Here is a 16024-nt window from a genome sequence, read left to right as displayed (position 1 = left end):
ATCCCATCTCGATATTATGAAGATTTTCTTCGGTCTATTTTGTTCCCATCTCGATCAAACGTACGAATGCCGAAATCAGTTTCGATCGTATACAAAAGCTAATGGGAAATGAGGTTGCACCCTTTATTACATTGTAGGAATTTTAAAAAAAATATCTATTCAAGCTCCTTATTATTTTCAGTTTACGAACATAATAGGTGCCAAATATCTCGGGAGTCCTTACTTTGTTTAAAAATATATACGTTGCCAGTTTCTTTATCCAGTGCCAGAAGGGAATTGAAAAAAATTCAAAAATGTCACATTGATCCAAGACCTGTATTTCTTTTATGTTAAGGGGATTCAATATATATAAACACACATTAATTTTACCCTAATTTTCGGAGTATAATTTTCAGACGAGGCTTCATCGCATGTGGCTTTGATGCCGTCTTTATCCCAAATTTTCCATTAGCTCAAGTAGGACCTATCACCTATATATCCACGCATTGTAGCATATATGCATGCATGTCAATAGGGCGTGAAACCAGGGGCGGATGCAAATTTAGGGTATTGAGTTCATCTTAATCCAATACTTACGAGTTATTGATGCAGAGTAAAAAATTATGTGTAAAACTCCACTAAAATTATAATAAATAGTACTAACTCAGATATAAACATAAGTATATATGAGTTTAATAGTAAAAACCTTAAAGACTGAACTCATAGAGCTAAAATCCTGAATCCGTCTCGGCATGAAACATATTCATGCTCAAACGGTTGATCTACCGTGTTGTTTTCTGTTCAAACTTTGTGTACATATGCCAAAAAAAGATTTTAAATGTATACATATAATAAAATCACACTCATTATAAACTCATTGGCTCTAAATTATCCTAAATTTGCATCCGGTCTCTCCCGTGGGTATACGTTAGCCTCAGCTATACTTGGCATAATACTGTTGTCACTTGACAGTCTGTGCTGCTGTTGAACAAGTTGTGCTCTTGAGTCTTGGGTCTTTCTTTTGTGCAGTTTTGGTGGAGAAATTAGTTCTTGGGATATGTTGGCGACCATATGGATAGTGGTGATAGGTGCATCTGGTGTTATTTTTTGTTTCCTTTGTAACCCTTTGTGGTCATGTCCACATCAATTTGTTGGACTATACAGGGAAAAAGTTGCACATGTTCTTTGGTTTCCATGTAATTTCATTGGAAGCAACTTCTCCTGTGGTTGTCTCTGGCTGTCCATCTTCTGGTCAAGCTCATAATCCTGCAATTTCTCGAGTTGGTAAGTTTTCATTGGAAACGCAAACGCGTAGAATTTTTGAAATGGTAAGTTTTATTGATATAGCACAAAGATTCTGCCTGATAGCATCTCCAAAAAAGGGAAAACCTTGACCTGTCTATGTAACCTTTCTCGAGTTGGCATGTAAAACTATAATGTACTAAAATTATTGACTTGGAACATAGGTAAAATGCATTACTTGAGGAAATGAACTGATATATGTGGTTGTCCACATAGAGAGGTTACTAAAAAAGAATAGTGTGGAAATTGACTTGGGTCAACAACAGCATAGTAAATGGAAATTACATAATGCAGTAGAAAGGAACATGTGAAATTCAGGAAGAAAAAAAAAGTTACTCCTAACTCATTTGCAGTACATTCAAAGTTGGAAGGAATAGTGATCAATTTTTTATCACTATATATATATAGGTGGATCCTAGTTATAAGATATATCAAAGGAAAAAAGATATGGAGTACCAAGTATATTAATAATACCTTTCTGCTTCTATTCAGTTGCTATAATGTTTTTCCTGCAATCTCAGCTTATTGGCTTCTCATACGCTGGGCAATATCTCTGTGCTAGGGATGAAGCATTTTATTTGTTTCAATTTAAGCAAGGCCTCACAGTTGATACTGTAGACGATTCTGAGTGTGGCAATAAGGCCTGAGCCAAGACTTTGTCCTGGAATATACCAGAAGATTGTTGTGAATGGGATGGTGTTACTTGCTATGGATTTACAGGTCATGTGATAGGCCTCGATCTTTCTTGCAGCATTCTTAGAGGAACCATCAATGGTAACAGCAGCCTCACGAAACTTGGTCATCTTCAAAGACTCAACCTTGCCTTCAACGAATTGGATGATTTTCCACTTGGAAATGGTATTAGTGAACTCACCAATTTGAGGCATCTCAATCTTTCAAATTCTGGATATTATGTAAAGGAGACGATCCCACCAGGATTATTCAAGTTATCCAAGATGGTTTCTCTTGATCTCTCTGGAACTCATTATCACCAAATTGGCCTAGCAACCTTCAGAACTTTGCTTCAAAACTTAACCAATTTAAAGGTACTGTTGTATCCCTTCATCGATGCACCATTTGAGTTGAAGCTGAACAAACTTAGCCCGATTCCAGAGAGCTTTGCCAACTTTTCAGAGCTAACTGATTTAATTTTTTTTAGATAACCATTTCACTGGCTCAATCCCCTGACTCGCCTTAATACATTAGAGCTGCAAAACAATGCACTAAGTGGTCCACTTCCCTATAATATAAGCGGGCTTCAAGAGCTAGAACACCTTTATTTGTCCTCCAATTATTTTACTGGCGCACCACCCCTTGGCTTATTCCTTCTTCCATCCTTGACTGATTTACATGTCGAAGACAATCTATTAACTGGGAAATTGCCACGTGTTGAAGAGCCATTACTCAGACGATCTTTCATCAAATAATCTGAGCAGTATTATGATGGAAATTGATCTTTCGAACAACAAGTTGCACGGTGAAATCCCTGGTTGGATGACGTCCAATCAGGGATCTGTGAAACAAGTATGGCGGTCAACAGCTATGGCGTCCCTTAATTTGGAGATTAATTATTTTCAAGGTTCTTTGCATCAGTCCATTTGTGACATGACTAACATTTATGACCTCGGTTTGGCTCATAACAATCTCAGTGGTACAATCCCAGCATGTTTGGCCAGTTCCTCCATTTCTGTGTTAGACTTGCGAATGAACAATTTTTTATGGAGAGATACCAAGATTCTACGCTACAGGGTTAGAACTTATTGGTTTAAATGGCAATCAATTGGGAGGACAAGTACCAGGATCCTTGGTTAACTGTACAAACTTGCAAGTTCTTGATTTGGTGAATAACAAGATAAATGACATGTTCCCCATGTGGCTGGAGAAACTTCCAAACCTACAAGTTCTTATTCTGAAATCAAATCTCTTTCACGGTCCGATTGGTGATTTGATGAAGTCCCAATTTCCATTTCCTAAGTTACGAATCTTTGACCTTTCCTTCAATGGGTTCACTGGAACTTTGCCATCTAAATTTTTTGAAAAGTTTATAGGTGTGATGAAAAGTGGATGAAGAAAAAACTGGCAAATTACCCTTATGAAGTTCATCTGGTGATAAGAGGCGATGGGTTAGATTGTGAAATCACTTCAATTATGATAAGTATTGATTTATCAAGTAACAGATTTGAAGGAGATATTCCAAATTCCATTGGAAGTCTGAGTTCGCTTGTGTTACTGAACTTATCTCACAACAATTTCCATGGTTATATTCCTGCAGAAATCGCAAAGTTGAGTGAGCTCGAAGCATTATACCTCTCATGGAATAGGTTCATTGGAGAAATTCCTGTTCCCTTGACGAGTTTGACGTTCTTGCGGTCTTAAACCTTTCCTACAATTATCTTGTTGGGCGCATCCCTCATGTGAGACAATTCGATACATTTCTAAATGATTTGTACGGTGGAAATCCTGATTTATGTGGATTTCCACTAACAATTGGAAGAATGTTTGTTATGAATAGTCAATTTGTATAAATGGATATCAAACAAATAACAAAACTTTGGCTATACAATTGTTATCATTAATTTCAATTTAGCACTTTTTAGGAATTAAAGAGTATAAGCTGAAACCTCTTCATTTAGCTGCAGTCAAGCTAATATTGCAAGGGTATAATATTTTTTTCGTTAAAGAATATTAGTTTGGAATCATTAAATAATGTGAAAGATTTTTTTCTCGAATTCAACAAGAGGGATATTGGTTTTTAATTGATAGTTTCTATAGTGATTTTCAAGTGTAACAAAAAGTATATTTAAAAATAATTGGTATTCCGTGAAATATATATATTTTAAAATATAAACAAATTATTCGAAATAGGATTATTTTTAAAAAATATAATGTAATTTTTTTAAAAAAAATATAAGATATTTTTGAATTTAGTAGAGAGTTTTTAAAATTATTATAATAGAAGTCATATCATAGATAAAATAAAGAAACCGAAATCTTATGAAATATTTACAAAAATATCCGGCCAGTTTTATTATTTACTTTTTATAGCTAATATGCATAGATGATATACCGACAACACACGATTATACACATATTATATATGAATTATATATAAATTACACATCCTTCAATATTTTAATTTAAGTGATTGGGTGAGCACCTGTTTATGTTGATTAGATAACGCCAAAAAAAATATGAAAGAATTTGAACCAAAGACAAAATATAAATAAAGTTTTTATGTAGACAATTTCTATTAAAACTCATCCTTTTATAGCTAAATAAATTATTTTTTTAAAAAAAATAAAGAAACGCATAAAAATAAGATAAAAGAAAATAAATATAGAAAAAAATGTATGAAAAATGTAAAAACCAGAAATAAGATATGACAACGAATTTCTTCTTCTATTTTAGCTTTTTTGAGTATAAAAAATTTGGAAGTTGATCTCATCAATTTCAAAAAAAGAATTCAACTCAAATACATAGATTATAAGATAAGGATATCTTAGAATACTTTTTTTAATTTACATTGTGTGTCGTTTTTAAAACATCACTATTACTAACAAAATTATATGATATTCGAATTGAATTTAAATACAATTTGAGTAGTTTGCGTTGAGGTTAAGCCAAGTATGGTGTCGAGAAAAAACTACTTGGCAGTTTTAAGACAATATATGCAATGTTATATAATAACAATCAATTAATTTAATATTTAATAATTCGAAGAATAAAAAACATGTATACATAGGGTATTCAAAATTCAAAATCTGTGGCTAGAGATATCGATAAACTTAAAATGGAGTCATTGGCCATGTACTTCGAAACCCCCTATTTTTCAATAGAAATATTGGCCTACTTCCACACCGGATATATTGTATAACCCCTTTAGAGTATTGATGGAACATGATAGAACGTTCATATTGCCTTGCCAGTCATACTGAAATAAAGTTTCACCGGCTAAAGAATCATTCAAATTTTTAGATAGCCGATTAAAGTGAATTTTAAATTAAGAATAATATCTTCACTTGCATCATTATAAAGATAATCATTATTGAAATATATATAAAGTTTTAGAAATTGAAATTTTAAAATAAAAATATTTTTTGAAAGATAACAACATACCAAATAAGACTTCAAGTCTTAGTAAAAGAATCACGTCATAAGCAAAGAATCGTTCATATTGTGTCAACCTTTGTGCTTTGCCATAAATACGAGTTATTATTTCGCTTTGTGGCTATTTTAGGTTCCAATGACACCAATGAGAATGATGCAAAAATGAAATTATCACTACGAGATTTGAGAAAACGTTCATCTTTTTCATATAGTGTGTCTTAATTAATATCTAACGATTATCTATAATTATCTAGAAGGTTTAAATTTTAATGTTATTTACATATAATTCAAATAACTCAGATATTTAAATGGTTAATGTCAGATATCTAAATGGAGTCATACTGAAAAAAAGAAAATTCATTGGCTAAAGAATTTTGTAAATTTTAGATAGACGACTAAAATGAGTTTTGAATTAAGGATAATATTTTCACTTACATTATTATGAAAATAATTATTATTGAAATATAAAATTTTAGAAGCTGAAATTTTAAAATAGAAATATTTTTGGAAAATATCAACACACCAAATAAGAGTTCAAGTAGTAGTAAAAGAGTCAAGTCGTATCCAAAGAGTCTTTCATAGTCTAAATATTTAATTCTTTTGTGATAAATATGTGTTATTGATTTGATTCCTGACTATTTTTAGGATCTATGACACCGGCGAGAATGGTACCAAAAAAAAAATAGAATTATAACTAGGAGATTTGAGAAAAGAATTAATCTTTTTTCACGGCATGTTTCTTAATTAATACCCAATGATTATCTATATTTATCAAGAAGGTTTAAATTTTAATATTATTTATATATAATTCAAATAACTCAAATATTTGACATGATTAGTATTCGCGCATCCTCGCGGGTAATGTGAGCACCTAATTTTTGACCGTGCTTGAGTTTTTTCCCACTCATCTCACTTCTCACTTTATCTTTCCCACTCCACTTTCCCTTATTCCCATGTTTGTCCCCCCACTCACAACCCTTCTTCTACTGACTCACATTTTATCACCATGGAAACCAGCCGAAAATTCCATCTCAAAAGGCAACAAAACAACCTCAAAATTCACCCATAAAACTCCCTCAAAATAGCTCAAAAACGAGCTGAAAGCAGTGCTAAAAATGTCCAAACTCCACCCCCAAAACTCAGCTGAAACTAGCTGCAAATTTAGCCACCAAACCACCTTAAAACAAATAGCAAAATTCCAACGTCAACCATACCTCGAAACACCGATAATAGAGCACAACGACATAGGCTTCCAATGAGTTCGAGTCAAATGGGTTCAAAGCCATCGAGTTCGTCGGTTCAAGGTTTTGATGGATAGCTCACTTTGTTGTTTCTTTCGGAGTTTCGTTTTCACTGTACGCAGCTAAGGGTGGCATGCGGGCCGGTTAGGACCGGGACCGGCCCAGGACCGCAAGCCCAAATGGGCAGTGGGCCTAAACGGTCCTAACCGGATAGGACCGGGACCGTGGGGAGGTGGGTTGGGTAGTGGGTCGGTCCTATAGGGGAGGCCCGCGAGATCGGGACTGGCTGAGAAGTGGGTCGGTTCAAGCGATCCTAAACGGGCCTATCCGGGCCTAACGAATAATTTTTTTTTAAAATTTTTTTTGACCGTTTGGCCATATAAAAACTAGCCGTTTGGACTGCCAAAATAGCCGTTGGCTATTTTCAAAATAGCCATTTAACCCTTCAAACTTTGTTTTAACCCCAAACTTTTTATAATTACATTTTTTTCTATTTTCAATTATAAATACCCCCTCATTCTTTCATTTTTCTCACAAAATCATCAATCTCTCTCAATCTCTCTCTAATATTCTTCTATAATTGCTTACTTAATTGTTACATTTTGTGCAAAATTGTGAAGTTGGTGAATTGAAGTCTTCAAGTCTTCAACGATAATTAATTTTCAACAAGTTGTTCGTCAATTTGGTAAACTCGTTCCAACTCTTAAGTTTTAATATTATAGTTTTGTTTATTTTATTTACTTTGCTTGATTAATTAAGATGGCTTATTCCTTAAAAATATAATTAGTAAAAATAAGAAAAAATCGGATTGGGCTAATGTTAAAATGCGGATTGGGTTAATGTTAAAATGCTTGTAGATTTTTTAGAAAAATTTTATATTACTACAAATGAATTTTCTGGGCAATATTATCCTACTATTTCTAATTGTTTAGAAAATTTATTTGATCATTTTTTAGAGGGTGAAAAAATTTATCAACTTGCTATTGATTCTATGAGAAAAAAGTTTATAAAATATTTTTTTCCTATTCCTCCTATTTACGGTGCTGCTGCATTGTTAAATCCTACTATGAAATAGGAGTTCCCCAATTTTGGTATGAAACTGTTTATAATGGTTTAGCACTTGAAGATGAGGAGTTGCCTAAACTTCTGGACGCAATAGCCTCAATTAAAATAAATGTTCAAACAATTTATAATACTTATCAAGTTGCATTAGATCATGCTAGACCAAATGTTCCAACTCCTTCTTCTTCTAGTTCTCAATCATGTAAAAGAACTGTGGGAGTAAGAGCACTTAGTGCTTGGGCAGGGTTCAGGGGTTCTCAAGGTTCTAGTACTAGTAATTTTTTACAACTAAATGAGCTTGAAGTTTATTTGTCATAGGAAATTGAGGAAGTGAATCCCGACTGCTCCTTTAATATTTTGGAATGGTGGAAGGACAAAGAAAAATACTTTCCGATTCTTTCAAGGATGGCCCGAGATATTTTAACTATTCAAGCTTTAACAGCGGCATCAGAGAGCGCTTTCAGTCAAGCAAGACTTCAACTCGGTGATTATAGAGCGTCTATGAGGGAGAGCTTGAAAAACTCAGTACTTTTCATAGATTGGATCCGTTTGGAAAGAAGAAATTTTGGACTTGCTGAATCACAACCACAGGTAGACGAAGCTTACGAAGAAATGCTAGCTGAACTTGCGGAGGATGATGCTTCATCTGGAAGCGGTGATGACCAAGCTTCTTTTCCGTCACCACCAACGGAAATTCCTCCGGACCTTGAATGATTTATGAAATTTGTAAGAGATACCATGTAAATTAATATGTAACTTGTATTTTGGTACATCTTGATTAGTTTCTTTTTCTTCTCAATGGTGGTATTAGCACCTTGTTGTGCTCATTCTATAGGGGGGAGGGGGGAAGAGTAAGAAAGATATTGCCATAATTTTTTAATGCTATAATAAAATTATAACGCATTACTTTGAATATCTCTTTAAAATATTTTTGTCTTTTTATATATCTTAAGCTGTATATATAGTATAATATAGTATAATATACTATACTATATATACATCTTACTATATATACATAGTATATAAGCCATATTCGATAGTATACATCTTAAGATATACTATATATATACATCTTAATATATATAAGTAAATTATATATACATCTTAAAAAAATGGTAAAAACAATATCTAAGGCCCGCTCATTTTTTTTCTCTAACTTGTATAAAATAAATTTAAAAAATAGAAAGTATTCGTTGGGCCCACTTAGGCCCGCTTGGGCCCGGGACCGGTCCACTTAACCCGGGACCGTTAGTTCGTGGTTCCGATCCCGGGACGGTTCCAACAAGAAGCCCGCAAAGCTTGGGACTGCCTAGGACCGCTTAGGACCGACCCACTGAAATTTTAAAAAACGAAAAGAAGAGTCATTTCAAAAATAAGCCAAAAACTTTCAAAAAAAAATTATGTTTTTCTGTTATGTCAACACCGACCGGACTACGTGGGTCCGATTCTCACCGGATATGAGATACGTAGGCAACCTCATCGGTTCCGGCCCACAATTACTTTTTAAAAAAAATTCAAAATTATTTCCCTTTACTTCCTTATTTAGAAAAGTCTTTTTTTGAGACCCCAATTTAAAAAAAAAATACAAATAATATTTTCCTTTAATTCTTTTTAGGAGTCTTTTCTTAGAAAATTCCCAACAAATAATAAATAAAAAAATTTAAACCCAAAAATATTTTCTTTGTAGAAGACTTTCATTCGAAAAAAAAGAAAATAAATCAAATCAAAATCCAAAAAATATTTTCTACTTTTGTTTTTAGAAGTTTGTTTTTCCCAAAATTTCAAAAAGAAAAAGCAAAAATTCAAAAAAAATATTTTCTTTCTTCTTTAGAAGTCTTTCTTTCAAAAACTTTCAAAAAAAAAAAAATCAAAACCAAAATTTCAAAAATATTTTCTTTCCTATTTAAAAGCCTTTATTTCAAAAATTCCAAAAAGAAAAAAAAACGGAATGCAAAAATATATATTCTTTTTCTAAACGCTTTCATGGTCTGCATATTATAAAATAAAATTAAAAAAATAAGTTAGTTTATGTACGCCATTCCTGATTTTCCTTAACTACGTAATGATCTGATTCATGCGGCGTCATGATACGTAGAAAATCCCCATCAGATTCGATCATAGCCATAAATAAATTGAGTGAAAAAATAAACCGAAAAAAAGAAAGAACAAAAAAAAAATTGAGTGAAAAAGAAAAGAATGACAAAAAATAACAGAGAAAAACAAAGAGCGAAAAACACAGAAAGAGAAAGAAAAAAAAATCAAAAAAACAATTCAAAAAAAAAGAAAAAAGAAAAAAGAAAAAAAGAGAGCCCTCCGAGATGGAATCAGTTCACCCCTGTTGGTAAATCATACTTAAGCTTGTTCTAAAGCTAGTCAGGCTAGGTCTACTGCAGTCAATAGCCCCGAACATGCCAAACTTTGAGTCCCCATCGCACCGGGCTAATGCTAGATGTGAATACCACTCTATGGCAGTGTAACATGATACAGAAGACTGTTGGACTCTTAAGAGAGCAGTGGAAGACCTTATCGAGGTCAAGGCAATAATGCTTAGGGGTAAAGAGGCCCATAATATGATGAACAATCCTCTGCCTATTCACACCAATAGGCCAGTAGTCGGAATGATCTGTGAGGATGAGGAATTTGATCCGGCACTGAAGGCCATTGCAGCCATTGCCGAGACCGAAGAAAAGCCAAAAAACTTTCGTCAAGCCTGAAAGTCCCCCATCAGACGGAAGTCTTAGTAGTCAGTCTTGCCATCTTTTCTGCGTCCAGATTACTTCAAGATGCAATTCAAATGTTTTACATTATTGTCTTACTTTTCGATGAAAACCTTTCTATCTTTAAATTTTAAAAAAAAATCAATTAAATTAAATTAATATTTCATTGTCTAGGAATGTCTCTTTTCCTAATCTTGTCACCTTTTTTATTCTCTTTTCAGTTCTGTTAATGCAGATTTTAATAACATGACATGCTTTCGGATTTCATGTCCAGATCCTAAAACACTGTCAGACCTCAAAATCATGAATTAAGAAGCAGAATGTATTGGAGATAAGGCTTGTGAGAAAATAAGCAAAGAATTGAAACATTAGGCTTAAGTCAAGATCCAAATGAAATCGGAAGAAGTTGAAATTTTCTCTCTTTGGATCATTGTTGAAGCCAAGATTGGGTCAAGAACCGGTTTGGAACAATTGACTATGATTGATGAAAAATGTATGGTCGCAGTTTGCCATGGGAAGTTGTACCAACAAAGAATGGCCCGTGCCTACAACAAGAAAGTGCGGCCCCAAAAGTTCGAAGTGGGGAAACTCGTCCTAAGACGTATCCTCCCGCATCATGAAGAAGCCAAAGGAAAATTGGTTTTAAATTGGAAAGGTCCATACATTGTAACAAGATTACTGCCAAAAGGGAGCGTTGTATTTGGGAGATATCGAAGGAAATCTCTCCGAGACAATTGTCTAGACAGACACGGTCAAAAGGTATTATGTTTGACCCTTTTACGCATCATTAGTGTTCTCTGATTGGGATGACGAAAGCTTTCATTCTCGTTACCCAAACACTATCAACCATTTGCAAACCCTTTTGAGCCGGTTACTTTTCTTTGATTACCCTCTTTGGATCCTGGAAGTTTTATGAAAAAAGAAAAAAGAAAATGAAAAAAAAAAGAAGAAAAAAATTAAAAAAACAACAAAAGAAAATCAAAACAAAGTTACTTGAACTACGCTCAACTTGATGCCAAAAGGATTTGTAGGCAACCTCTCTCTGGGGTTCAGTCACACTAAAATAATAATCAATAATTCCAAAATAAAAAAAAATAATACTGAATCTGGGATAGATGTTACAATGGTTCGGCGATGGTTTCGCCTTAAAGGTTCCAAAGTTATAATACAATACAAATCCTTTTTACCCAAATCCTTTTTAAGTCCTTCCGATCAATCAACGAGAATGTTCAAGAATTGGAGGATACAATTACTTGGATCTGATACAACCAAATGAGAGACATAAAATAAGAGAGTCTTTTTGGTGAAAACCCTCATGGCCATCGTAGGGCAATGCCGAGCAGAGAAAATAAAAATAAGAGAGTCTTATTAGTGAAAACCGACAAAGGGCACTATAAGGCGATGATGAGAAGAGAAATGAGAGAGGTCAGCTAGTGAAAATCCGCAAAAAGCCATTGGCATAGACACAGTCCTGGGCAAGGTTTTTCGGTTTCGAGGCAAGAGTTGTGTTGAATTTCTGAGAGTCGGACGGTTTATACAGATCAGGCATCTAGTCCAAAAGGCGTGTCATGTTCATTGGAGTTCGCATGTACTCCCAGATAAGTCTTTCTTTAACTTCTGTTCCCCGAAAGGGACACCTTTTGTTTAAACTCATTCTCCATTCCATTGTTGTTTTCTTTGAATCCCTTTCGGTATAACTTCGTGTCAAAAATAAAGGCAAAGAAAGGATGGTAAGACCGATTACAAGGCTTTCATTTGAAGAGAACAGATACATTAAAAAGGCACCTAACCTCGGCAGGGGCATCAAGTCAACCCCGACTGGCCATGGTGCTTGATGCTTTGAAATCAAAAACTCTCGAAAGGAGGAAATAAAATTGAAAGTGCCTACAGTGGCAAAATGAAGTTGAAAATGTTAAGTCCCAAGTGGATAATCCTTTTGGCAAAGTTTGAAAAGCTAAATATTCCCCAATTCTCTGAAATTGAAAGTTTTGGAGGAAATAAGTGGAAAGTAAAATGCCACAAAGGCAAAATAAAGTTGAAAAAGTTAAGTCCCACACGACCAATCGACAGGTTGAAATCATCATCAAAAGAAGATGGGCACAAAGCCAAGCCGCCAAAGTCATCAAGGCCACAAACCGACCACTACTTTTAAAACTTACAATTTTTCTTTGTTTGCAGCAAGAACAAAGCAGTACAGAATGGAGATCCCTAAAGGACGAATGTCACCAAAGGTATGTCCCTCAAAATCTCCATTTTATTTTATTTTCAGCATGCACCACTATTGTCCATACCTCTCATTTACGTAGCTTAATCCAGGTAGAACATTTTCACCTAGGGGGATCCAACTCATATTTCCGGGTAGAAGTACTCTTCGCCCAGGTTTGCTTTTTGTAGCTTAATCCGGGTAGAAGCACTCTTCGCCCAAGTTTGTTTTTCGTAGTTTAAACTAGGTAGAACCTTTTCATCCAAGGTATTCAACATCTTTTCAGTAATACAGGGCGCCAACCCCTGGTCAAATTTCCTTTTCAGTAATACATGGCGCCAACCCCTGGTTATATTTCCTTTTCCGTAATACAGGGCGCCAACCCCTGGTTACATTTCCTTTTCAGTAATATATGGCGCCAACCCCTGGTTATATTTTCTTTTCAGTAATACAGGGCGCCAACCCCTAGTTACATTTCCTTTTTATTAATACATCGCGCCAACCTCTGGTTACATTTCCTTTTCAGTAATACAGGGCGCCAACCCCTGGTTACATTTCCTTTTCAGTAATACAGGGTGTCAATCCCTGGTTACATTTCCCTTTCAGTAATACAGAGCCCCAACTCTTGGTTACATTTCCTTTTCAGTAATACAGGGCGTCAACCCCTGGTTACATTTCCTTTTCAGTAATACAGGGCGCCAACGCCTCGTTACATTTTCTTTTCAGTAATACAGGGTACCAACCCCTGGTTACATTTTCTTTTCAGTAATACAGGGCACCATCCCTTGGTTACATTTCCTTTTCAGTATTACAGGGCGCCAACCCCTGGTTACATTTTCTTTTCAGTAATACAGGGTGCCAACCCCTAGTTACATTTCCCTTTTAGTAATACAGGGCACCATCCCCTGGTTACATTTCCTTTTCAGTAATACAGGGCGCCAACCCCTGGTCATATTTCCTTTTCAGTGATATAGGGCGCCAACCCCTGGTTACATTTCCTTTTCAGTAATACAGGGTACCATCCCCAGGTTACATTTCCTTTTCAGTAATATAGGGCGCCAACCCCTGGTCACATTTTCTTTTTAGTAATATAGGGCGTTAACCCCTGATTACATTTCCTTTTCATTAATACAGGGCAGCATCCCCTGGTTACATTTGCTTTTTAGTAATACAGGGCGCCAACCCCTGGTTACATTTCCTTTTTAGTAACACAGAGCGCCAACCCTTGGTTACATTTCCCTTTTCAGTAATACAGGGCACCATCCCTGATCTCCTTACTAGTATAGGGTACACCAATCCCTAGCTGTGTTCTTCAACATAGGGTACACCACTCTCTAGTTGATTTGATCTTAGATGTAAGATACACCACTCCCTGATATCATTGCCAATATAGGGTATCCCATTCCTTGTCTATATTTTTCCAACATAAGGTACATCAATCCTTAGTTGAGACATTCTTTTGGACAATAAAGAAACACTATAAAAAAAGGGTTATCATGACCTTTTTAGGGTACACCATTCCCAATCTTTTATTACTTTCAATAAAGAAGTAGTTTAAAATTTTGTTACAATAACTCACAAAATTTTTCTAGTGAAAACTGGGGCAGAAAAATTTTATTCGCTTGTTTGTTGTGGTGTCTGAGCAGGTTTTACCTCGAGGCACATGGTTTGAGATGAACAAAAGAAGAAGTCTCAAACCAAAATAAATGAATAAAAAGAGAGAGAAGTGAATCCCAATGCAAAAGCAGATGGAAAGGATATGGACTGCTCAAGACGACTGTAGTCACGAGCATTGCATCTCCCGTTTTTATTAGAAGAAGTCGTAGAAGAATGAACTAGCACCAACAACTAGCAAGCATCAAGGTTCAGATCAGAGTCTCCGTGAAGAACCAGTCAAGATTCAAGATCAAGTTTTAGAAGACTTATAGATAGGAATCTTGTAACTCATAGCTAGTAGGTTTGTTTAGTTTCTTTTTGATTTTTTATGTAATAACTGGACTACAGATCAGAGCCTCGATGGAGCCTCACTCGACTCTCCAACTCAGCATTCCATCATTTTTCTTGAACTACACGCGGCGTAATTTCTTTATAACCTGGGATATGTAGGTTGTCCATAACTAAGAATCGGTCGCACTCTTTTCTCTTACCTCTTCCTTTTTGAATAACGGTATGGCCAAATATTAGTCATATCGCTCATCTTTTCTTTTCCTGAAAATTCTTCATGTTTCCAAGCAAAGAGGGGCATGCTGTGAGCACCTAATTTTTGACCGTGCTTGAATTTTTTTTCACTCATCTCACTTCTTACTCCATCTTTCTCACTCCACTTTCCCTTGCCCCCCATGCTTATCTCTCCCACTCATAATCCATTTTTTACTCACTCATGTTTTTTTTCACCATGGGAACCAGCTGGAAACTCCAGCTCAAAAGGTAACAAAACAACCTCAAAATTCACCCACAAAACTCCCTCAAAATAGCTCAAAAACGAGCTGAAAACAGTGCTAAAAACATCCAAACTCCAGCCCCAAAACTCAGTTGAAACCAGCTGCAAATTCAGCCACCAAACCACCTTAGAAAAAACAAACAAAATTCCAACGTCAACCATACCTCCAAACACCGATAATAGAGCACAACATAGGCTCCCAATGAATTTGAGTCAAGTGGGTTCAAAGTCGTCGAGTTCGTCGGTTCTGATGGATAGCTAACTTTATTGTTTCTTTCGGAGTTTTGTTTTCACTGTACGACGTACGCAATAGAGAAAAGAAGTTCAGTAATAAAGGTCTAATCTTGCCTCTATTTTCTCGTTCATTTATGATACTTATGAATATCTGATTTCATCTTAAGTGGTTTGAGGATTTATAATTGGTTGGCATCATTTGATCGATTGAGATTATTTACTGTTAATTTCTCGTTGGTCTTTAATTTATTGTCAAGTATGTTGGACGTTGAATTTTGAAAGAAGAACCCATATGCTTTTGACGGAAGTTTAATATCTAAAGATAGAAGATATGAATAGCTCACTTTATTTAAAAAAACTCTTTAACCCACAATGTTTCGTAAAACACATATATTTTTTGAGCTAAAAGGGGTGTGATAGGTGATAATACTAGTTCTTGTTTAAAGTGGAACTATTATCCCCTCCAAACGGTGACGTGGCACAGAAAATAGTTTCACCTCCCTATATATGCATCTAAAGTGAAAAGAAACGTTAAAGACATATTAAATTATGTACTTGTCCTTTTTTAATTGGAAGTCATACAACTAATTACAACAATTATTGCTTGTGGCTTCGTTTCTTTTTTACTTTGTTAATTATTTTCTCTTATTTTTTTCCCCTTTTCTTTCCTTCCTCTTTCATCATTTTCTTCGTAGCCACCCCATCGTCGGGACCGGCAGTACTTTCACCTCCCCACTGA

At 35.1% G+C, this 16024-nt stretch overlaps 1 pseudogene; it reads left to right on the top strand.

Moving 5' to 3' along the window:
* The first annotated feature begins 1646 nt into the window (after nucleotides 1-1646).
* LOC107766554 (receptor-like protein 49) lies at nucleotides 1647-3844 on the top strand (annotated as a pseudogene).
* Nucleotides 3845-16024: the final 12180 nt, after the last annotated feature.

This window comes from Nicotiana tabacum, chromosome 23 (assembly GCF_000715075.1).
Source record: "Nicotiana tabacum cultivar K326 chromosome 23, ASM71507v2, whole genome shotgun sequence".
Lineage (NCBI taxonomy): Eukaryota > Viridiplantae > Streptophyta > Magnoliopsida > Solanales > Solanaceae > Nicotiana > Nicotiana tabacum.
Note: the sequence above shows the minus strand (reverse complement) of the source record. Positions and strands in the feature narration are given on the sequence as shown.